The sequence below is a fragment of the Mus pahari genome, chromosome 10 (genome assembly GCF_900095145.1).
Source record: "Mus pahari chromosome 10, PAHARI_EIJ_v1.1, whole genome shotgun sequence".
In the NCBI taxonomy this organism is placed as follows: Eukaryota; Metazoa; Chordata; class Mammalia; order Rodentia; family Muridae; genus Mus; species Mus pahari.
Genome location: NC_034599.1, coordinates 91,685,501 through 91,710,786, shown reverse-complemented (window position 1 = coordinate 91,710,786; position 25,286 = coordinate 91,685,501). Strand labels below are relative to the sequence as shown.

The 25,286-nt window shown below is 47.9% G+C and overlaps 1 protein-coding gene across 6 annotated transcripts in view; it reads right to left on the bottom strand.

The window, feature by feature from the left end:
* Nmnat3 (nicotinamide nucleotide adenylyltransferase 3) overlaps positions 1-25,084 on the bottom strand; it is a 121,466-nt gene extending 96,382 nt beyond the window's left edge. For 2 of the 6 annotated variants that reach the window (XM_029543338.1, XM_021207715.2), the window contains exon 1: positions 24,673-25,084. The gene's annotated coding sequence lies outside the window, so the exon portion shown is untranslated. The remainder of the gene's footprint in view (positions 1-24,672) is intronic. The other 4 variants (XM_029543339.1, XM_029543340.1, XM_029543336.1 and 1 more) reach the window with 2 other exon arrangements.
* Between the last annotated feature and the right edge of the window lie 202 nt (positions 25,085-25,286).

Genomic DNA, 25,286 nt, shown 5'->3' with positions numbered 1-25,286 from the left:
AACAGCCTCTCCCTGGAACTCTCTTTGGGAGCCCCAGCCCTGTCACACAGTGCTGAGCTGCAGATGCTCTCCTTTCAGGCCTTCAAAACCAGTACACCTTGGGTGACTTTTATACGACCAAGTCTCGCTGCCAGCATGAGGCACAACTTGGCTGCCTCTGGAACACAGGTTCTGTGTGCTGACCCCGAGGAAACACTTTCCCAGAAGATTGCACCTCAATGATGCTGGTTTCTTATAATTGTCGAGAAATTCTTAGTTCCAGCTAACCAGTATCAATTGTCCCAGTAGCACAAAGGTTCACTTCAATGGTGTTGATTGGTCTCTTGCTAATTGTGGCCAACTCTTCAGCCACAGCTGACCAAACTGGAAAAATCTTAATTCAAAATAGGGAATGGTCCTGATAGAATCTTTAAACTCCCCTGTGAAACTTAACAAGTCAGGCCTCCATTGTCTGCACTGCTCTCAACATTCTTATCTTCCAAGCTCCTACAGAACAGTTCACTGAACTCTCAGCACTCAATGGCCTTTCTAACCCAAAGTTCCAAAGTCCTTCTACAATCCTCCTAAAAACACTGTCAGGTCTGTCACAGCAATACCCCACTCCTGGTACCAACTTGTCTTAGTTAGGATTACTATTGCTACAATGAAACACTATCATAAAACTATGCACAACAGTGTTCTTGCTTATTCTCAATGCATCCATACCAAGTCATGCATCCCCATTCCAGGACATGGCCCTGCCTCCTTTATTTCTACATGCCCCTCCTCCATGCCAGACCAGGCCCCCTTCCCTCAGAAGCTGTGCCATTCCACTCCTTTGTGCAGTCCCTCAACACTGTTCATCACCTCTTGTTCCCACTCCAGAGACTAAATAGAACCTGAGCTGGCTCTGGTGACTCTGTGTAGTTCAAGCTTCCAGCAATTAGCCCCTCAGCTCCACCCCAGTGATGACTGTCACTCACTGAATAAGACAGCAGAAAGAAAAGGGCAAAATAGAGTATCCTTTAAAAAAGCCTAAGTGAACTCTAGATTCAAATTAAATGGGCACGAGAAGGTCACTGGATCCTGGGCCAGGGTGTTGTGTTACACCAGGATGGGACTTCCACAAACTATATTCATCAGCAACTCCCCACTTCAGGCTGAGATGGAGAAGTGACCAACAGAAAAGAAAGGTAAGCGATAGTTGGCCAGAATCGTCTACCTCCAACCATCGTTCTAAGCCCCTGGAGGGGAGGAGGTGAATGAGAGGGTAAGTCTTTCCACTTTGATTCTTTCCACAGTATTCAATTCAGTGTTCAAGATTTCTTTCCTTCCATGCCCCCAGTTCATCAGCTTCTATAATACTGAATAAAGTTGTGTGACTACATTAATTAAGTACAACTGACCCTAATACATTTTGGAACTACAGATTTGCCTGGTAAGTATGAGCCCACGTGGTAGGAGTAGCAGGGTGTGGGCAGAGGGCTCAGCTTGCTGCCTTCCCATTTCTGTGCCCAGCACAGAACTGGCACAGAGCCTTGACTTGGAAACGCTAGTGCCACAGTCCAGCTTGCCCCACCCTCCCAGAACTCCTACTGCAGATCCAGGCTGGCGACCCATCCTTCTACATTTTGCTTCCATTCACCCTGCATCATAAGAGCTGAGTCTCGGTGCCCATCAGGGAGTTTGAGCTAGGCGCTGGGCTTCAGAGCAAGAGCCAATTCAGTAATAGGACTGACCTCCTTTGGATGCTGAAAGTATTTGTGAGCCCTTCAGACTTCTAATAATATAAGAGCATCATAAGAGCGACATGTTCTAACTCAGACCAGAGTAGTACGATATTCCTGGGCAAGTGGGCAGGGACCAGACTACAGTGGTGGTCCTTGCTAGTCTGCACGTCAGCCAGCACACTGGAGAGAAGGGAAGGTATTGGAACAAAGGCGATCTGGCTCCCAGCTCTTCTCCCTCCTTGTGGTCCAAATTAACTTTTTGAAAGCTAACACAGCACGGGTCTGGATTGGGACAGTGAATAAGACAACTGTGCTGGCCAGATTTATGTCACCTTGGCATAAGCTAGGTTCATTTTTAGAAGAAGGAACTTCAGCTGAGAAAATGCCCCCACCAGACTGGCCTGTGGGCATTTTCTTGATTGATGAGCGGCATGGAAGGACCCAGGTGGTAGTAGGTAATTACACCCCTGGGCTGGTGGTTCTGGGTGCTATAAGAAAGCAGGCTGAGCAAGCCATGTGGAGCAAGTCAGTAAGCAGTGTTCCTCCATGGTCTCTGCCTTAGTTCCTGCTTCCAGGTTTCTTCCTTTACCTCCCTATATGATGGGCTGTGATCAGGACATGTGTGATGAAATACACCCTTTCCTCCCCAAGGTGCTTTTGTTCATGGTGTTTTTTTCACCAACAGAAATCTTCACTAAGATATTCTAACTAGGAAATTAAACGAGGATGACTCTGGGATGCCCCCAGTTGCTGTCTTATGGGTAAGATGCTCAAAGCAGGAGTCATGGTGGACCACTCTTATCCTTTCCACGGCTCAGAAGGAGAAGGTAAAGGAGGCCAGATGAAGAGCAACCTATGTGGTAACAAACTGATGATAAAAATAAAGGCAGGTGCAAACCAAGGGCTGACTGAAAGGTAAACATGTTGCTCCCTTACCCATGGGCCTGAGACTGGAATAGGAAAAGGATGAGAAGCCAGGCCACAGACAGACAGAAGTGCCCCTTACAGACAAGAGCTGAGTCTCGGTGCCCATCAGGGAGTTTGAGCTAGGCGCTGGGCTTCAGAGCAAGAGCCAATTCAGTAATAGGACTGACCTCCTTTGGATGCTGAAAGTATTTGTGAGCCCTTCAGACTTCTAATAATATCACAAGAAGAGGCGAGCAACAGACACATTTGCTGTCCTGATTACAGCCGAGTGGTGGGAGGCGTTTACCACCCGATTGTCCATTTGGCTTGAAGACTGAAAAGGGGTGCCTCACCATCCATCTCCCGTCCAACTCAAAGGGGAAGAGGGACAGAGAGGCTCTGCACTGCTCAACTGATTATGGAACGCACTGTGGGACTTATCACTAAGTCCTATCAGCTCATTCTCAAAGAAGGACTTAAAACTTATTTCAAAGTCCTTAGCTGCTATTAATTAGCTTTTCATATCACAAACTTCACAGGGAGCCAGAGGGTAAAGTGCACCCCCGCCCAGCGGCTTGTCTGTGTTAGTAATAGGTAGAAAGGCCGACTGCTAGAAGACCACGCACAACACAGGCTGGCAAGAGCTGGCACAAGGAGAACAGAGGGAGTCTGGGTCCGTGGGAGAGGGCCGTGGCCCAGCTGGTTTGAAGGACTGGACAGGGGTGCTGTGAGTTCTGAAGGATAAGTAGGGCTTGAGACCTGATGTTGGTAAAATCTGGGAAAGTGAGAGGCTCTAGGGCGGGCTGCGATGGTAAGAGGGCAGGCATAGTAGTGAAGGTGGAGAAAGGTCTAGTGTGCCAAGGTGAAAGTTGATCCTGGGGGCAGGGGCTGGTGAGCCATTTCCTAAGGGCTTGGTAATCCTCCCGTCCTTGCCTGAGGCTCCCCAGAACAGCTGAGTCTCTCCTGGGACGCCTTCTTTATTCACTGCTCCAGAAGCAAAGGCAGCATAAAAGCCTCATTAGCAGGCAGGTCTCCAGCTAACAACTACACCTGCCTTCCCTCCCATAATGCCCTCTCTCAGAGGCCACAGCTCTGTTCAATTGCATTCTAATTTCAAGAAGTGATAAACATATGCTCATGTTTCCATTTACAGGTTTTTGATTATCAGCCTGGCATCGCAGCTGCAAATTACCCGTTTTCTATTATAATTATTTTTACTTCTTCGGATGAAGGAGGAGGAAAGCATTTTTAAATTACTAAAGTGCTCGAGCCACGGAGGGAGGGAAGACGCAAGCACAGCCGCATCCTTTTGCCCAGGGCAATAAAATAGTAAGAGTTCGAACAATGCCAGGCAAACTGTGGGCCGCGCTGCTGTGGGCTTCTTGAGGACTGCATCTGCTCAAAGCAGTCTCTACCTTAAACCTGGTCCAGACTGCAGGGAGCCAAAGGCTTGGCTGGTGGCAGGAAATGCAACTCCAAGAACAGCTCATGAGCAGCCGGGCAGTGGTGGCGCACGCCTTTAATCTCAGCACTCGGGAGGCAGAGGCAGGTGGATTTCTGAGTTCGCAGGCCAGCCTGGTCTACGGAGTAAGTTCCAGGACAGCCAGGGCTACACAGAGAAACCCTGTCTCGAAAAAGAAGCTGGGCTATCCTGGGTGACAAGCAAGCCCTCCCCCGACCCTGACTGCTGGGCACTCCAGCTTATGTGTTTTCTGCCCCTCGGGGAATATTTTAAAGATGACAGCATCTATAATTCAGATGCACGCTCCAATGATTGGTCATACTGTGATTGGAACCACCCTGTTAACTGGTTTCTGGGCCTCTTCCCAGCAGGTCTGGGGCAGGGCCATTGTGTGGAGGGGGTTGGCTGGGGATGGGGTTGAGGACAAACCTTGGTAATGGGTAGGAAGCAATGAGATCAGGTCAATGGCTGAAAGTGAAAAGAGCGTACCACAGGGCGCTGCAGACCTATCGGCATCTTAATGGCCCAGTTAATTAGCATGTGACATTAACTGGAGAGTAGACAGGAATGAGAATGTGCTCTGAAGATTTGAAAGTACAGCTCTGCGAAGCTAAGTGCGGCTATTCCTGGGATGGCTGGCTCACAAGGAAGTTGCCTCTGCACACAGTATCCCGGTCCCTAAGGTCTGTGTGCACCTGCTTGGTCCTGAAAGATGGTAATGAGTAGAGTTCATACAGGCCCTGGTCTCAGGGTACGCTTTTATTAGGGATTCAGGAAAAGGCTACTCCTATGATTACAAAGACAAACTATAGCTATAGAAAAGATGATAGTAACAACAGTTAAACAGTATGTTATCAAAGAGGTACTTTTATGGTTTTAACTCATATTCTGTGTCTGGACCTACACTGCTCTGTGTACGATCTTCACTCTGTGCTAACACCACACAGAGAAAACCTGTCAGGTCCTCTTGTTTCTGATGGGAACTCGGAGGCCGAGGCCTGGTCCAAAGATTTATTCCTACAGAGCATGTGCGCTCCTGTGGACCTGAGGGACCACTTACCCTGGAGGTGATAGGAGCCCTGAAGAGCCCAGACTGCCCACCCCAGCCCCCACCACTTCGCTGTTCATGATAGGCACATTCGTTTTTGTCAGAAATAACAGATGTAATCAGCACGCTAACAGTCCTTTAGACATCAATCATAAATTCTTCCCTCAGGAGCAGCTCATGCTTTGCAAAAGGAAGAATGGTACAAGCAGGCAAGTGCTTACTGAAGTTGGATCCCAGGATGAGCCTCCCCCAAGGGCACAGACAGGGACATCTGAGGCTTCCCTCAGGGTTGTGTCCTGGGAAGGGAACTGGGGCCTGTTGGAAGGATGAGTCACAAGAGGTATCACACAGGAGTCTGCAGTGTAGAAAGCTGTTGTGGGAGTCCAACATGGAGGGCTGTGGCAAAGGATGGGCCCTTAGAGTGTCCCCGTGGGAAGTGTGAAGATGGTACGGAGTGAGGGCAGGCGATAGAGATATATGGTTTTGTGGACATGATGTTGTGCACAGCGAATAGGATACGTTATGAGAGAGCTGTGGGGATGTAAGAGAGTCTAACACAAGGGAACTAGTTTGGCTCTATATGGCAGACATGTGGTAGGTGTACTAGAGGTATGTTATGAGAATGCTATGGTACGAGGTGTGGTTGTACTGTGGTGTGCCATGGAGGCATGCCGTGGATGCCCTGGATTTGCTGAAGGTATGGTGGCTGCTAGGGTTCAGTGTGGTCCCTGGGCAATGCCATGGTATCAACTGTGCCGGGATCATTCGTTCCCACCTTCCTCGTCTCCAGCTGAGTATACACATGCCCTGATACTGTGAGCCTTGTCCCACTTGTGACGAGGTTTTGTGGCTCACAGCTGGCATGGCTTCTTCTCTGCTCCTTCTCCAGGGTTGGGTCTCCAGGTGGCCCTCAAGGACTCAGCACAGGTGACAGAAGGAAATGCCTTGGTATTTTCCTGTACAAGAAACCCAGCAGTAGGAAGCTCAGACTCAGGGTTGCCCTGCCCCCACCATACGGCAGCTCTTCACGAATGACCCTGCCCTATATTCCGAATACCTGCACAGCCATCCTTAGCATGACTTACTGGGAGGCCTGTGGGTGAAGGACTTGTTTTGAGTGTATGTGTCAATTTCCACCAACCAGATGACAAAAGATTTTCAAACACACAGCCAAGTTCAAAGACATAACAAGAGAACACCTGCCTGCCCATGTCCCAGAGTGCACAATTCTTAGTTTATTACAAATTTGCCTCCTGCCCCTCCTTTGATCCAGCTCACTACTCTGACATGTAACAACATTAGATGCTGACAGCGGTGCTCCCAGCCCTACAGCCTACATCCTATCCCCAGCTACCCTCCCTCCCCTGCCTTTCTCACATACTGTGGAATGTCGCCGTTCTGTGAATGTGGACAAATACAGCCATGTCAGCCCAGCCCTTCCCACTAGCATACAAAGCATCCCTTTACCCCAGAGACCTCATGTCTGTCCCATTCAGTCTCACTGTCCCCACCCAGAAGCCATGGCTCCTGCTTTCCCATCAGGGATCTGTCCTTTAGAACCTTAAGGAGAAGCAGAATCGCACACACGACTTGTCCCATTTGTCTGCTTTCACTTGGCACGATCCACATGATGGTTTGAATCCACAGTTTGCTTTTTATATAACGGCATCCCATTATTTGGCTATTCAATATTATGTTCTTACTAGGCAGTTCCCCTTTTAAATAAACAGTGAAGGTTTTGACCCATCGGAGGCCATTCTGAAACAGTCATTCTTGTCTGGTCTGAGGCAGACAAGGTAGGTGTCTGTCAGCACAGCACTTCCAGGACAAGGAACACAAATGGTGTCTGTCACACCTTTGTGAGAGAAAGGAGACTGAAAAGCACAGCTCCAGAGTAGAGACTCCCAGGAGCGTGGAGAGGACCTGGCATGGCAGCAGGCAGCTTGTTTGTGCTGACAGTTATCTTCCATGTATGACCCGTGACAAGGAAAATAAAATCACAAGGAGTGGTGCGAGTGTCTAACGTGCAGATCTGTGGACCTGAGGTGTGGATGTCTGAAGTGTAGGCAGCACCCTGCAAGGCAATGGCTGTCAACATCTGCTGCACAACAGAAACCCAGGGGAGTCCTAACACTGGCCCTGCCTGGGTTCTGCATCAGGAGCCTTTCATATCTCTGACCAAATGCATTCAGCTAACAATAGCTACTGAAAGCTCCCGAGGAATGCTACTGTACATGTAAGGAAGCAGCAGCTTCTGAAGTCCAGCAGCATCAACATCTGCCGGGCACTTGTTCGGAATGTGAATCCCAAGGTCCCGTTCCAAGTCCACTCAGTCAGGAATAAGGGCTGGGGTCCAGCAGTCCGGAGCTCCACAAAGCCCCCTGGTAATTCCGACAGTTGTCACTGCAAGTCACTGCTCAAGTGGTTGCTGAGGCAAGCCCTAACTGCCATCTCTTACACCCCAAACCGTTACCTCCATGGCCGTAGGAACAGTCCAGCCAAGATGCTCGGGCTCCACCTGACCCTACCCCAAGAGAAACCTTCTTCTCTCTGGGATAGGGAAGATGGGCAGGTGTCACCTGAGCAGCTGCTGGTCAATTACCACGGGATGGCATCCTAAGGCCCACTGTGTCTTAACCACAGTTAACCTGCCAACCAGTTCATCAGCCCGCAGGAAATCAAGTGTTGACCATAATCTTATATTCACCATGATTTTTTGATTAGCAGTGACCTCCTTCCACCCCATTACCCTTGTTAATTGAGAATTGACTATGCAGTTAAAAGTGAATGTCTCTTCCACTAACAGAGCTGTATCAGGTTCATTTTACAGTCCCTTACCAGCTCAAAAAAAGTGTGATGCATCCGTGGATGTATGTGTCTGAACGATTCATCTCCCCAAGAACTCAAGGAGTCCCCACCAAGGTTGCCTGGTATGTATTCCTATGCCAACGACTTAGAAGTAAAGAAAGGAATTTCACTGAAGGCTAATGGGGAATGCAGAGAGCTAATCCAATGCTTGGGAGGGAGCAAAGATCTCTCTAGTCAAAGATGCCCAACACAGGTCTTTGATTTATTTGGTAGAGACCTTGGCAGTGTTGTTAGCTTACAGTTAGAGAAGATAACAAAAGCGGAACACTCGCAGGGCTGTGCCTCTTCCCGCTGGCTATTTTGATAAGGGAAAACACAAATAAGAAGAAGCTACTGAGAGATGGGAAAATCTGATTATCGCTTCCAGGGCTATGTCTGAAAAATGAACTTTCATGTAAAACCGATGAGATCGCAGGATCTCTCCCCTTCCAAAACAGAAAGTACGAGAGAATCAGAGATGACAAAACGCAAGGCCTGTTAAAAACAGTGCACACCCTGAGATGTCTGACAAACTACGATGGTAATTCTTTTCTGATACCACCAAGCAACACAGGAATAAATGTCGATGTAAAGGAGCAAGGGGCCGCCCCTCCTGGAAGGACACTGATCTGCCATTCACTCACTGACTGCTTTTTCTTTATAAGATTCAGGACTGACTAGAAACTGCTCACCACTCACCTGGGCACCAGGGAGACCTGGAATTGAGCCCCTCTGGTGTCTCACCTCCCTCTAGCCTCCTCCCTCAGGCCAAGTCCTACCTCTGCTCCCAGCCACCATCCGACCCCCAGGGTACATCTTCCACTATCGCAAAGGGACTCATTTGTGTGTTTCCCCTAGATTACAGGGCTGTGTTTACTTCGGACTGGGTATATTGTAAGGGACAGAGAATGGCCCTTACAACATTTTATTATGAAAAATTACAAACATACAGAAAATAAACCGTATAATGAATGGCACAAACAGGTAACCATGGACATACTTCATGCTAAATTCACTGTTTGCTCCTGAAATATATTAAAGCCATTAAAAAAAACTGTGATTTTTTTTTTATGTTTAAATACTTCAAATCCACAGATACTTCCTAAAATAAGGAAATTTTCTTTTATCTTTAAATTATGAATGCACCTAACAAAATAAGTAATTCACAAAATTTTCCAGTATTATCTAACATGAGTTAAATATTACTGTATGCCTTATATAAAAAAAATATAGATACAGTTGTCATTGATTGCCAGTGAACACTGGATATGACTTATCTCCATAAAGTCCTTAAAAACAAAGTATGTCACATCCTGTCTTATCTAGGTTCCATCATTCCCAGATGCAGGAAAATGGGAGGGGCCTCTACTGAGGGAAGGGAGACAGGCACTCACTGGTACAGGCTACACTTAAACACATGCTCACAGATCCTGCAGTTGGCAGTGTAAGATAGGACACTTGTCTCCTCCCACTAACACATACAAGTGACCAGTTTTATCTAAAAGGGAACTCTCAAACCAGACATATGTAGCTGGTGACTCCAGTGTGACCTTGAGCATGTTGTCAGAACTCTTGGAGTCTCTGGCCAGGCCTTTTTCAAAAAAAAAAGAAGGTCCTATTTCAGAACACTGTCATGATGGGGTTAATTGAGACAGCAAGCATCACTGGCATTAGCAGGTATCCATTGCTGGCATTAGCAGGTATCATAGAGCACTGAGTATCTGGGTCTCCCTCCCATTCACAGCTGCATCAAAGTCCAGGGCACGACTAGGAACCACCCGGTATGCCCTTCCATCTGACCTGGCTCAGATGAGGGCATCATTCCCCCTCCCCACACCCCTCCCAACCCCAGGCTTACCCTTCTCTCTCCAGCTAGAACTTCCAAGGCTTTTTGTCCCAGAAACTGGGAGTCTTGAGGGCCCCTCTCTGTCTCCTCTACCCCTCCAAGCCACCACGTGTTTACACAAACACACTGGAAGTAAAGCACTCTGTGCTTTTCCCCACCCCAGTTTAGAGGGAAGGAAGGATTAAGGTTTCTTGGCACAAGCAAAAGGAAAACTGAAAATCAAGGCAGAGAGCAATCAGGGCCAAGAAGGTTTGTTTGTTGAGAGTTCTCAGATCAAGGTAGAAAAGGCTCCTTTCCTTATGAGGGGCTTTAAGAAAGACCTTCTGATTATACAAATTTTCTAACAGGTACAAGCTGAAAAATTAACACAATAATCCTTTTCTGGCCTGCATCTCCCCACCCAGGTCTGCAATTCAGTACTTTCTAGTCCGCATTCAGGTTTTGAAACACCACAGGACATGTGCCTTCCTGTGTGTGTGGAGTGCCACCCGCCTCTGTTCCAAACTGCTGTGCCACCAGCCCTTTGTCATTCTTGAATTTCAAGAAATCAAAATGGTTGGTGACCTCCACACCTAAAACAAAACCAGAAACAAAAGAAAAGACATGAAAAGAAAAGAAAAGAAAAACCAAAACAACCCAAACCCTTGGACCAGGACTAGATGCGTGAGCCCAGGAGGACAAATCAGAGTTCCTTTTTGATATGGACACTGGACACAAGCTCATTAAGAAGCCAGGAGCTGCCACAGGCTGAACTGTAGAGAAGGAAGCTTCTGCAGGAACTGAAAAGGGCAGGGAGGGCACGAGTCCTGTGTCCTCTGAGCACCTAGAGCCAGTCTTGCCTGGGGTTCGGGGAGGAGTCATCATGGAGTCCCTGTTTCTGCTCCATCTAGCTTGAGTGAAGGTTTTACTTCTGACAACAGAGACTCCTGCTGTCCGTCCATCGCTTTCCCAGAGAGTGTTAGAAGGCAATGAGCACAGCTGTCAATCTTCCCTCTGGTTAGTCCAGTCTGCTCCCCTCGCTTAACAAAAACAATGCATGGTTCTTTCTGAATACGTTTCCTAACAGAAACAACACAAGCATATGATTTAAAAATGCTCCCTCAAAAGCAGAGAACCTCCATTTTGCTGGGGTTTTAGAGGACAGCAATGCATCAATATTTTAGGTCTTCCGTTTCCACTGTCAGCCACCACAAAGCCCTGTGCAGTGCTATTTTGTACTAGACAGGCTGCCAGAGAGGCATCTGGGTTGACAAAGGAGACTGTATCAGCACTGATCTTAGTTAGGGCTTGAGCTTACCCTGTGCTCGGGAACCAACCAGTTTCAGGAACAAACAGAGGAAGGTGCCGCCCAGGCCCAAAGTGTTAACTGTTACTATGAGACACTGAAAAACACAACTAGAGGACAGGCTGGAGTCCCTGTCTTTGTTAGGGTTACTGTTGCTGAGAGAGACCACCAAGACCAAAGGCAACTTGGTGATACAGGGTCTACGTCAATTACACGTCCACACCACAGTCCATTTTAGAAGAAAGCAGGGCAGGAATCTGGAAGGAGTGCCACTTGTTGGCTTGCTCAGCCTGCTTTTTATAGCACTCGGGACCACCAGACCAGGAGTGACACCACCCACAGTGAGCTGGGCCCTCCCACATCAATCATCAATTAAGAAAATATAGCACAGGCTTACCCAGAGGTGACCTGTTGGTGGCATTTTTTTTTTTTTCAATTGAGGTTCCCTCTTCTACAGTAACTCTAACTGTTGTCAAGTTGACATAAAGCCAGGCAGCATGGTCACCCGGTCACCTGCATCCAGTTACCCCCACCCCTCCTTGCCTGGGCCTGCCTTGTGGGCAGCATGGACAGGGACTAAGGTAAACATATTCCATGACCTGTGGGAGCCCATGGCCAATGAGTGGAGGCACCGCACGCGTAATGGTTAGCTTTTACTGTCACGCTGAGTGGATTTAGAGTCATTATGGAAGCACACCTCTGGGCATGTCAACAGCAGGGTTTCCAGAAGGCTTAAGTGAGGAGGTAGGATCTACTGGTGGGCGGGAGTCCACATGAATGAAAGGGATGAAGTGAACTGGTCACAGTAATCATCTCTGCTTCCGTCCATGGAAGCAAAGTGACAGGCCACTTCTTGCTCCCGCCTCTGCCCCTCTTGGCCAATGGACTATGCTCCATCAGACTGTGAGCCAAAGTCAACCATGTCTCCCGCACGCCTCTTCCTCTTGGTACCTGATGCCAGCGCAGTAGGAGAAGTCACTAACAATCACAAGATGCACAAACTCAGTGGGCATAAGGTGAGCTGTGAAGATGATGCCCATGTCTAAGGGGCTTCCTCACTTATGTCCCCCTCCGGGAAGAGGGCATATATGTTGTTCACTGCAGTGTTGTCTGCAGTAACAAAGGACTAGAAGCAGTGCAGAATCCACCCACAGGAAATTGATTAAATAAGCTAAGGTAGAATGCTATTCATTATAGAATAGAGTGCATCTGTAATTGAAAGGGGGAGATGGGGAGAGAGATCCTCAGCATACTGATAAGATAATCCATCTCAGATATACTGTTAGATGAGGGGGAAAAAAAAGCAAAGCGCTTAGTTACAAAGTGATATATGAGAACATGGACTCCAAAAGAATTTAGAAATAACAGTGATAGTCTATCAGGAGATAGGGTAGAACATTTTTATTGTATTTGTTTGTATGTTTCTCTTCCTTTGAAGATATGTTTTTATTTTTAAGTCTCTCTCTCTCTCTCTGTGTGTGTGTGTGCGTGTGTGCGCGCGCGCGCACGCGCGTGCATGTATGCACAAACAGGTGCCTGCACATGCCAGAAGAGGGCATCAGATATGCTGGATCTGCAACTACAGGATAGTTACAGGATGCTCAACATCAGTGCATGGCTTAAGGGATCAACTGTTGCTGGAAGACACAGGGGAGAATGTCTGTAAGACCCACAATATGAAGGTCACCAGTGACCTACAGCATATCTGTCACCGTGAACCTGGACATTCAGTGTCTCCATGCACTCCCATCAATGCTAGTCTGTATGAGACAAGAGCATATAATATTGAGGCTGCCTGCTTAATCTTTCAGACAACAAGAAAAGAAGCAAAGGAGGAAAATAAAAATGTTCATTATAGAAGAAAAATACAAATATACACACACAGACCCACATACAAACACACACACAGACCTACATACAAACACACACAGAGGCCCACATACAAACACACACAGAGACCTACAAACACACACACAGGCCCACATGCAAACACACACACAGACACACATACACACACACACACAGGTCCACATACAAACACACACACACAGGTCCACATACAAACATACACACACAGGCCCACATACAAACACACACACAGACCCACACACAAATACACACACAGACACACATAAAAACACACACACACAGACCCACATACAAACACACACACACAGACCCACAAACAAACACACACAGAGGTCCACATACCAACATACACACAGGCCCACATACAAACACACACACAGACCCACACACAAATACACACACAGACACACATAAAAATACACACACACAGACCCACATACAAATACACATACACAGACCCACACCCAAACACACACAAAGAGCCACATACAAACACACACACAGACCCTTCCTCCTTCCTCCTCCAAACCCTCCCATAAATCCCCTTGCCCTTTTTCAAATTCAGAGCCTCTTTTTGCATTAATTGTTGACACACACACACACACACACACACACTCCTATACACATAAATACAAGCTGCTCAGTCTCTATAATGTTAACTGCATATATGTTTTCAAGTCAGTCCTGCAGTAACTATCTTAACCAGTAGTCAGTATGGGGTCAGAGTAGAGCAGGGAGCATCCACAGGCTGGAGCCTGGGAGCCCAGTTATGATTTACTAAGTGGCTGCTGGCGGCCCTGCAGAGCAGGGTTTGGGCCCTAGCATCAGTCAGTGCTGTCTGTGTGTGCACAGGGCATAGCAACAGGGCATGGAATAGAGTATTTGTCATCTTGGTCTCTGTGGAGTGCACCCCAGAACACGATTTAAAGGGGAATGGCTTCATTTTTCTAAAACAACAGAATCTTGAAATCTTACTATATAAATGCTAAAGTACCTGTAACCCAGAGCATGTGACCTTCAGCTACTAACGTCACTCAGTGAGGCCTTTGTTGTGGTCATAAGTATTCCAGTAGACTCAATAACGGTAAGCATATGTAGCGTTCTTAGGGTCTTTATTATGCCCCAAATTGCCGCTGGTATTCCTCCTCTGTTTAGCAAAATCAAACCGATGGCACGGTTAGGGACACACAACTACCTGGTGTATTAAGTCAAAATGTCAGGCCAACCATGGCCCATACCTCAATTGCACACAGTCATTCTGCGAGAAAGAGCTGACTAACTCGTTAATTGGAGATGGAGTGTTTCAGGAGGAAGGCAGTGACTACAAATCATTTATCAGGGCACCAGAAGCCGTAACTACAGAGATTCCCTGACACTCCAGCATCAGCACCAGTGTAGTAAATCCAGTAAGCAGTAAAACATGGCATGGGAGATTTAACCGTGAGTTGATACAAATGAGGTTAAATGTTTTCTCCCAGTGAATTTTTCTTTCCAATGCAGCTGAATGTACTAGAGAAATAGCAGGAGTAATCAACAGACGGGGGAAAACACTGCCACGAACCAGATGAATCTGATTACACAGTCAGGCCTTCTTCGGAAGTGGTGGGTCTCAAACTGAACAGCTGCATAACCCTGGCATCCTTCCTCCTAAATCAATACTGGGATTCCAGCCCTATACACTGGGGAAAGGTCATATTCTTAGGATTGCCTTCTCACACATCTCGTGTTGGCTGCTGCTCAATGCAGTCTTCAGTCTGGTGGGACTGGCTGTGACTTAGTGTGGAATGACGAACTGAATCGCCTTCAGCCTCGTACCCAGGTGATGCCTGTGGTGTTAGACATTATAGCAGACACGGCCTGTGGCGTGTCCTTGGTTTCAGGCTTTACCATCTTGGGGCAAGCCAGCTTGACTTCCAACCACCAGGATCTGTATGTAGCTCCTTGTACAGGTGCTTTGCCTAGTGCCTAGAAACTAACCACTAACTCATCCCTAAGAAGCGATGCTTAACTGGTGACTAACAGGACTGGTATGTGTGCTCAGTCACCAACCCTCCTGGGAGGACAACTCTCGGACAGATAATCTGTAGTCTCTGGTTAAATTCTAGTTGCCCAGGTTGAGCTTCTGTTTGGCAGCGCACATCTTTGGCTCACTCGTTTGCTTCCTGTTAGTACCTCCTGGACTCTCTCCCCAATAAACCACTCAGACTAAAATCCATATCTCAAATAAAGACATATGGTAACTCCCTATTGTCTGGCTGATTGAATACACTTCACTCAGGGCACACGGCTGGCTGTGCACTGGACTTTGGCCAGCAATAGGCAGCAGACGTATGTGGATGCATGGAAGCTTGCAGAACACGGTATTGAGTTCCTGAGGCATCAAAACCTGCACAGTAAGACAGAACTGTACAGGGGTGGCCCAGTGCTGCTGAATGCTTGTGCTCGTGTGTGTGTGTGTGTGTGTGTGTGTGTGTATGTGTGTGTGTGTGTCTAGGTGTGCCCGTGTCTGTGTGCACTTGCACACATCTTGGGAAAGAGGGTACTGAAACATCACCAATGATGTTCTCAAAAGTTACAAACCTAAATCAACCCAACCCTAATCAACCCCTCCCCAGCCACTGGATAGCAGGATAGGATATCTGGATAGCCTTTTTTCTTTCTCAATACCCCCAAACTCGAAGTCTATAGGGCTGGGGTAAACATATCCATAGGCCATTCATTCAGAGGGCCCAGAATGTGACCTTGAATGACTGACACTGAGGTGGAAAGTCAAGCCTGCTTCAGAAGTAGTTGACTGAACTGGATGTGGTGGCCAGGCACTTCTAATCCCAGCATTCAAATGCCTGAGGCAGGAGGATCATCACAAGTTCAAGATTAGCCTGTTACACATAGTAAGTTACGGGCCAGCTATGGCTACAGAGTGAGACCTTAGCTCAGGCAAATGATAATAGCTGATTGGAAGATTCGATTCAGGATAAGGCCACAACTGAGTACAAACAGCAGGAAAGAATATCCATTTGCTGGCCTCATGTGCAATGGCCTCTATAGGCTCACGGTTTGCATGCTAGTTTCCAGCTGATGGCGTTATTTAGGGAGGCCTGTGATGTTTAGGAGGTAGGGCCTGGTGGGAAGAAAGAAATCATCAGGGATGGGCCTCCGGGGGTTATACACAATCTCTGCTTTCTTCCTGGCCCTCAGCTTCCTGGCCCACCCTGATGTGAGCAGCCCGTTAATACACTCCACTCACCATGAACCATGTGCCACCAAGTCTTCCTCATGAGAATGGTCACAGTGGTCTTTCTCCCTAAAGTTGTTCCCGTCAGACACAGTGTTTAAAATGACATAAAAAAAAGTAGTTAGTACAGAGCCCTGGCAGGGCGGTGAACATGCTGAGACCTCACTAGCCTGTGGGTCACACACTGTGGGTTGTGGGCCTTTGGAGTTGGTTTATGGGAGGAATTTGGAAGAGTTTGGAGGGACAGTGCAGCGATGTCCTAGAATGCTGTGATCAGAGGGGACAGAGTCCTTCTGATGGGAACTCAAAAAAACCCTAATACTGATGGAAATGTGAATTGGTGAAGGCCAGGCCCATGAGCATTCGAATGGAATGATGGACTCTATTGGGAAGAAGTGAATTGTCTATATTCTGCCCATGTCCAGAAAATCTGTGTGAAGATGAGTTTAAAAGCATTATAGACCAGGGGTCTGGAAAATTGGCTCAATGATTAAGAACACTTGTTGCTCTTGCAGAGGACCCAAGCTTGAGTCCCAGCATCTGCATGGCAGCTCACAACTGTCTGTAACCGTGACCCCAGAAGATCTGGCACCCTCTTCCAACCTCCACAGGCACTAGGCACACATATATTGCACATATGTACAACCAGGCAAAACACCCCCCCCAACACACACACACACACAAACTAATAACCTTTAGCAAGGTTTTTAAAAAGTATTAAATTGATTAATTTGGCAGGGGAAATTTCAAAGTATGATAGCATTTAGGCTTTGGCATAACTATTGCTGAAGACTGGGATCAGTTTGAAAGCCCGGCAGTTTGCCTAAGAAAGGGTGTGTTTACATGGACAATGCTGTTCTAAGTGTTTACAAGACTGGCACCCTTAAAGAGACCACGCACGCTGTCCCCTCTCCTGGAGCCATGGAAACATGTTCTGAGAATATCTTGGGAATGCATAGCATCTCCCTCACCTACCATAGCCTCCAGCAATTTCAAAGACTTTCCTTTGGTCAGAGGCATCCTCCACAGCACCTGCACACTCAGAGATGCCCAGGGAAGTGATTTTCCTGATTCAACAGTTGATGGACACAGAGACCACTGCATGGTTTAGGGGGATCAGCTGATGTCAGAATCTGGCATTGTCTACATGGCCTTAGTTTTGTAAGGTGGGCACTTGGCTTCTCAAGGGAAGCCTAGTGGGCAGGTTATATACAGAAGGGTCGATTCTTTATGGGGAGCTCATGATAATGGGATTGACGAGAAAGCCTAAGCTTCTACAGAAACCCATGGGATCTTAGAGATGCGAAGGATATAGGGCACCTGTTGAAGAAAGTTGCAGGCACCAGGTGGAGTCAGGGCAAGAGAGAGGCCATATGGGTTTCAAACAGCAAGGCCACCCAGGTAGGGTTGTGTAAGCATGCTGGAGCTCAGAGGATGCAACCACATGCCCGGGATGCTGGATGTGGGTACACACTATTTCAAGAATGCCCTGTTGCCTTTCAGTCTTGCCTAGGGTCAGCCACTCCTCTCTATGGCGCCACTCATTTCCAGCCAGCAGCAGTACTTTAGGAGGCTGTGGAACCCTGAAGATGTGGGAACCAATTGGCAATTGGCAAAGGTAGGTTATAAGGAACAAGATTTGAAGGTTGCACAGACTCTGGTTTCTTCCCCTTCCTCTCACCTTACTGGCCCACCATGAAAGAAGTCTGGTGGTCTCTTTTCCGACTGGTTGTCACCCCAATGGCTCCCTCTGCCTGTGAGCTGTTTGGCTCCACCTTTCCTGTAATGACGGACTGAGACCCACAAAATAGCAAGCCACGGTCAAACCTTCCCTCCCTTGAGACGTTCTTGTCAGATCCTGTGGTCACAGTGGGGGCAAAGGTAACTAACAGAAATGACACAGCAATAAGGAAATGTGACGTCATGAAAATGAAGCCTCCACTGTCCCTCTGCTCACGTGCTACCCTACGATGTCCTCGCTGTCCTCACAGACTGTCTAACGGGTTTCTGCTCTCCCTGCAGTTGGGGTTGGGCTTCATGCTTCAGTACTTCACACCACGCCATCAATGTGGTCTCCTGTAATTCCACCAGCTCACTATGCTGTTCGCTCAGGTCATGGCCAAGTTTTCACTATCACAAGTGAGGAGGGGCCGAGTGCCATCATACTGCGGCTCTTTCCACTTCTCAGATCGTTGTCTTAAGGCAGAACCCCAGAAGCTGGGACGGAGTCACACGCCAGTGACGGCTGAAAGGGGCAGCAGCCCCTCTCCTTCTATCATCTACAGCTCTTCCAATTCTTTACAAAGCATATATGTAGTGGGGAGCAGACAGTAGCATCTTTTTCTCCCCCACACAAAAAAAGCAGTAAGAGAAAAAAAAAAATGGTCAATAATAGTTTCATAAAAGAGGCCAGATGGGGAATTAGAAGTTAAGCAGGCTTGGCTACTAAGTTTAGGCTTCTTGTGACAAACACCTACCTCTAATCTTTAAAATCAACACTGAGAAGTCAATACAATTTCTATCTAGACTCCTTTCTAGTTCATGTACCAGGTACTGGGTCCTAAAGGGCACCTGCTCATCAACCTTGCAGCCTTCCACAGCCTTCTCTCAGTCAGTGGCCTGTTTCTTACACCAGTGATACTCTCTCCTACCTGCCCTTCACTTAGCTCACATTAAGGCTGTTTGCATAGCTTGTTCTCACCATCTCCTCCTGCATCATCAGGAGCAGACTCCCTGGCCAATGGAGAAGGGCCGATGGCTGAGTGCCGATGGCTGTGGCACAACACAATGAGGCTGAACTCTTTGTCAGCCTCGTCCCCCATCCTGCCATCTCCAGGGCACCGAGATCAGTGCCTCAAGGACTGTCTCAAGCACACAAACTCTCTATTGCAAGAAGTCCCACCCTCCTTGAGCTTGGCCCTGTGTTGGCACTTTGGTTTTATAAGAACAGGGTGTGCGTGTGTGTGTGTGTGTGTGTGTGTGTGTGTGTGTGTTGGGGTGGGTTGGGGAGCTGATAGAGGTGGAAGGCAGGGGGGAAGACTGGCTCTAATTTAAAAGCATCTTAGTAGCTCTAAAGAGTTCCAGGTTGACTGATGGACACATTTCCTCCTCGGCACCCCTTTCATAAATATCTAGCACTTAACATGAGGTTTCAGGAGGCATAAATACCTCCTGTGTGTCAGCCTTTATGGATGGGAGATTGCCAGAACATTTCTTTGCTCCATGGCCATGAGCCACACAATTACAATCCTATTAAAGCTGTGCCCTGGGAATCCAGCCCTTCCTCACTGCCCTGTGTGACAGTTAAACACTCCCTACCAGGAGGAGTCAGGGGCCTCCTGTGCCTCTTTGCTCTGGGTAAATGGGCAGCTCAGCTCTCTAAATAAGGTTTTCACTTGTCAACATCCCTGGCTAAGCTAATTATGTTAGCCTAATAACATTCAGCCACAGAAGATAATGTTTTCCATAGGTATTCCAGTCATGCCTTACCAGTTGAAGGCAGGCATGGTGTCCCTCACAAGTGACTGCTTTAGGAAGGCCAGGCTTACCCTGACATCACCAGCTTAGCCAGCTCACACAGGTACAAACAAGGCTCACCGTAGGGGTCAGCAGCAGGTCTTGTTGCCCTTCCTTCGTCTAAGATGACAGGCCACTGGGTACCGTATGCTAACTACTCCGTGGCCTTTAGCCTGGTAGGCCTAGGCACAGGCGCAAATGAGCCCCCCAGACACTCTGTCCCTCAGAAGGAAGAGGGCCCACCCACCTCACCAGACACACCCTTAGATGAGTTAGTGACCACTTGCTGCTTTGACTCGGCCTGAGATGGGCAGTAATGACACCTGTGGTTCATGAGGGGACAACAGGCAAGCAGGTACTACATCAACACTAGCAGTGAACATGAGGCCCTCTCTTCTACTGGAGAGTGCACATACTTGGTAAGTTCACAAATCACTGCTCACCAGAATTTGCTCATAGGCTGTGTTATATGATTGGAAAGCCATGGGGTTATCTTCGGTAGTCTTCAAAGATGTGACTATGTGAGTATAAGCCTCCAGCCAACCATGTTTGCAGGCCCACTCTCACATGCAGTCTGGAACCGCTGGCCTCTCCTGCCCAGCAGAAAGTCTCTGTGGTGATTCGAGATGTGTGTCTGCTCATGAGCTCACATCTGTCTTTACTAACCCTGCCTCCAGTGGACGGGCTTCATAAGGGTCAAGGCTACCATTTCTGAGTCCCCAGTCAAATCCTTAGGACACTGGCTGAGGTATCTGTGTAAGGAAAGGATGGGGGGTGGGGGGGTAAAGGGCCAGGTGCAGGACTGTGACCCAGGAACATTTGGCCCTGCCACTATGAAGAAGGGCTCATTTGCCACAGCTATGCCTCTACAGCTACCCATGAATCAAGATTTCAGGGGTAGCTGTGGCCAGAGGCAGGGAGCAAGAAAAGTGGGCTCCCCTGGGCAAGAGGCCAAGCATAGAGATGGTATCCCTGGATGGTAAGACCAGACAAGTATGCTCAAGCCAGGCACACTTCCCCTCAAACCCATCGCCTCAGGTTTCCTCACAGTGTGTTCCCACATCCACACTGGCCATGGAATGCCTGCCTGGTCTGAAGCTGGGGATGCAGCTCAGCAGAAAAGCACATGAGGTCGTGAATTTAATCCCCAGCACCAAAGAGAAAACAGAAAGGCACCCATATATGAGGGAAGGTGCAGTCTTGGTAGCTAGTTAAACGCCATCCCACACAGGGTTTGCATGGCTAACACAAGGGGTGGGAGCTGCCGGCCTGAGGCCTGCCCTGTGAAATGGGATCTGTCCGTCTTTACTAGGGAGCGATGATAAACGAGCACAGACAGACACTGGTCAGGACAAGCCACTTTATTTAAGAGCTCTGACAGCCTGAAGTGGTTTAACATAGATGCATGGAAGATTTATCTAGATGATAAAACACCTGCACTCAAAAGGCACATAAATTATGATTTTTCAGGTTTTATTTTTCCTTTACGGGGAACATTATACAGACTGAGCAGGTTATATTTAGGAATATATATGTATATACATATATCCATGTAACAGCAATTATTGAAAGAAGAGGCCATGAATTTGAAAAAGAGCAAGGAGGGACGTACGGGAGGGCTTAGGGAAGGGAAAGATGATATAATTATAATTTCAAAAAGAGAAAAGAAAAACCATCCCATAGTCAAGTGTTTTAAGTAATAAGAGAAATACACATGAGACTGATAGCCCTCGTAGTCTGGAGTGCATGTGCTACAAGGAAGGGTTGATTCGGAACTGAGGTCACGCACCTGTGACCTTCATTTTCCTTGTGGTGGTGGGGATCTGGGGGAGGATTCATACACATAATACAGTTCCAAGAGCTACTACTGACTGAGGACTTTCCCACACCCCAGCTGTGTACTTATCTTGCTTACGATGAGCTGGGTATGATTTGCCATTTTGCGCATGCTAAGACTTCGGTCATAGGCTGTGTTATATGATTGGAAAGCCATGGGGTTATCTATCTATCCATCAGGCTGCCTTCTGTATGAAAGTGTTTAGTCCTCTGCCAATGCTTAAGCATGCTAGCTGTTTTCCCCTGCTTTCTTACTCCTACTTAAAACACACACACACACACACACACACACACACACACACATGCACACGTATGAACATACTTCAAAATGTTTTGGGGTTTATTTTCACTTGCTCATGTATTAATCAGTCTGTATATTTTGAGCACAGCTGCCCAGTGCAGGGGTTACAATGCCCCTCAGCTCCCAGGCTACTTGGTGAAAGAGACCAGTGTCAGGCAATTGTCCTAAGCACACTAGTGTATTCATAAAGATAACAGAGGTCAGTTAGGGCAACAGTAGCTCCCGGAGGAGGACTCAGCCAGTCATGAATTAAAGACAAGCCAAGAAGGCAACTTTAGACTTTTTGACTAGTTTCTCCACGTTTTTCTTCTTCTGTGTTATTTCTGGCCCCTGTCTTCTCAGATCCTTGGGCCTTTTGACAGCATGACTGTGCAGAGGTTCACTATCATGCAGAACACGCCTCTCACTTGGACGCTGGTGCCTTTGGGAGGAAACCCTGGCCATAGATAACTCACCCCCGACTAATCACCCTGCCCAGCTCCTTACCACCCCACCCGCCCTCTCCACTCCATCAGTGTCTGCTGAGATAGGGAACGGGCATTACCAGTACCATGGTAACTCCCTACATGGTGGCTACGTCTCCAAGTGTTCCGGGTCCTGAGAGCCCAATGGCCTCTAGAGCAGGCACTATTTTTCTTGTTTTAGTAGAGTTGGAAAAGGAAAAGGTAGGAGAATTAGTATTCCTCTGGAGCAGAACCATATGCCAAGAACCTACTAAGCTCACACAACCCTCACGACTCTGAGGATAGCGACCTCTTCCGAGCAGTTACAGAGCTGGAAAGTTGCAGGTCTATGCCCACCACATTGAAGCCTCTCTTCCCGTCTTGGCCAGCACACTGCCACAGCTTGTGAGGGGGGAACAAAGGGGCTGCACCATGGATGCTCTTTCTCCATCCCTTCCAACATCCTATTAACAATCCTCCTCTGACCACAATCCAGCAATGTGTGTTTCCCCATCTCTGGTTCCCATCCTCTTCTCTTAGAGCAAATCCCAAATCTACATCAGTAGTGTGGACAAGACCACAGAAGACATCAGGCTCATTCAAGGTGTAAAATACACCAAGTGTCTTTTTTCATTAATTGTTGTTAACACATTTTATCACATATATATAAAATGTGTATATATGATAAATATATATACACTATACAATATATACATATATAATACACATATATGTATTAATAATAAAGAAAGAGGCATGAATTTGAGAGAACAAGGACGGATATACAGGAGGGTTTGAAGGGAGAAAAGGGGGGAGATGATGTAATAATATTACAACCTTAAAAATATAAAAGAAATATTATAAATACACACATAGGTAAATGCCAAGCAGCTGACAGGTGTTTCCTGAAGCCACTCTCTCAGATCTGTGCTGGTCTCAAGTTCTGAGGGGCCAGCAGAGATGCTCCTCAAGAGAGAGAGCTGCCCGTGAAAGAGTAGAAGCTCTTGGGGCTGGCGGGATCAGGTGGAGCATGCTGTACCTAGACCAGCAGTTCTCAACCTGTGGGTCGCAACCCCTTTAGGGGATCACGTGGATATCCTGCCTATCAAATATTTAAACTATAATTCATAACAGTAGCAGAATTACAGTTCAGAAGTGGCAATGAAATAACTTTATGACCGGAGGTCACAACATGAGGAACTGTATTAAAGGATTGCAGCGTTAGGAAGGCTGAGAACCACTGATCTAAATGGAAACGAGGCAGCTTCCCTCACTAGACTCAGGGTCAGCATGGTAAGCGGCCAACCTAGCACAGGCTCCCGGACAGCACGTCTTGTACATGGCTTCTCCTAACCCTTAGTGTCAAGGGAAAGGCATGAGCCAAGTGTTTCCAAAATATGGTTGAACCAGCTCTCAACTTAGAGCACAGGTTGTATTGTGAGTCTACTCATCCATCAGCGGGGAATGCACTAAGAAAGGGGAGGCAAGCTTACTCTGAGACAGACACCTCAAGCTCAGTTTTGAGGAACAAAGATACCTTCACCCTTGCTGTGCCTGCTGCTGTCTGAGCAGCTCTGGCAGCTGCTTCCCACAAACCCATTTCCCGGGTAGTACAAACAGTCCCATCTTAGAACAGTGGCTTAAGAAACTGCCTAGGCAAATGCCCTGACCTAAAGCAACTCGGGCGGGAAGCCTTTATTTGCCTTGCGCTCCCAACCTCACAGTCCATTAATGATAGAAATCCAGGCAGGAGCTGAAGCAGAGGCCACGAAGGACCGCTGCTTCCTGGCTTGTTCTCCAAGGCTTGCTCAGTCTATTACAATTAAGGACCACCACTGGGGTGGGGGATGTGGGAAAGGGTGTGGTGGAACCGCCCACTGTGGGCTGAGCCTTCCTACATACATCAATAATCAAGGAAACGTCCCCACACCCTCTTGGTCAGGTTAGTTTGACGGGGGCATTTAAAAACTCCAAGTTCCCTCTTTCCAGATGTCTCACTTGTTGACGGAAACTAACCAGGACAGGAACTCATAGGCACTGGCTCTCTGCAGGAAATCCTAACTGAACCTCCTTCCCAAGCCTTACTTTTCCTCTGGAACCTTCATTCACAGGGTAGCTTAAGCTCCAGCAGGTTTTGCTGACGGGAAACATGATAAAACTTCTCCAGCACCCTGCACTTTTATTTACTTATCTTAAAAATTATCTCCACAACTCCTACTAATTTGAATGGTCATACTTTAATGTGTGTGGTTTGCCTTTGCTAGAGGTCTCCTCACTAGTCTGTGCTCCGCGGGGACAATCGCTGGAACCCCACTCAGACCAATGGAAAGAGAACACTGGACAATACGCTGTAATTGTCACACACTTACTTTTAACTGACTGTAAACGTGCTGCAGGGGGGGATCCGAACCCGTATCCGCTCGAGCCTATCCGTCAGAAACCTGACGGTGGGGCTAGCACGGTTCTGCCTTCCGCAGCCATCTGACGCTCGCGTGCGCGCGCGCGCCCGAGTCGCCGCCGCCGCCGAGAGTCACGTGGGCCTGGTAGGTACGCGGGGACTCAAGGCTTCGTGGACACCCACGCGGGCAGAAACAGGCAGCCTAGGCCGCTGGCTGTGCTTACCTGCGCGTCGCGGGGCTCCGCTCGGGGCCAAGAGGGAGGGCGGATCTCCTGCTCGACCAGGGTGGGTCACCGGGCAGATCGCCCCAAGACTAGCCTTGACCCAGGCTGGGGGCGGAGCCCCGAGTGAACTTGACCTTGTGCTCCCAGCTTCCCGATGTGGGAGGAGCTCCAGGGAGTCCGAGCGGAGCTTTGCCCCGCCCCCTCAGCGACCTAAGACCGCGCCTCGTTCCCCCCCCCTCCCGGATCTTCAGGTCCTCAGTTGATTGTAATCTGTGGTCTTTCTGCTCTGTGCTTGTTTTTATTTTTTATTTTTTCTCAGTTTTGTATTCTGTTTGTTTCTTTCATCTAACTTTCACTCTAG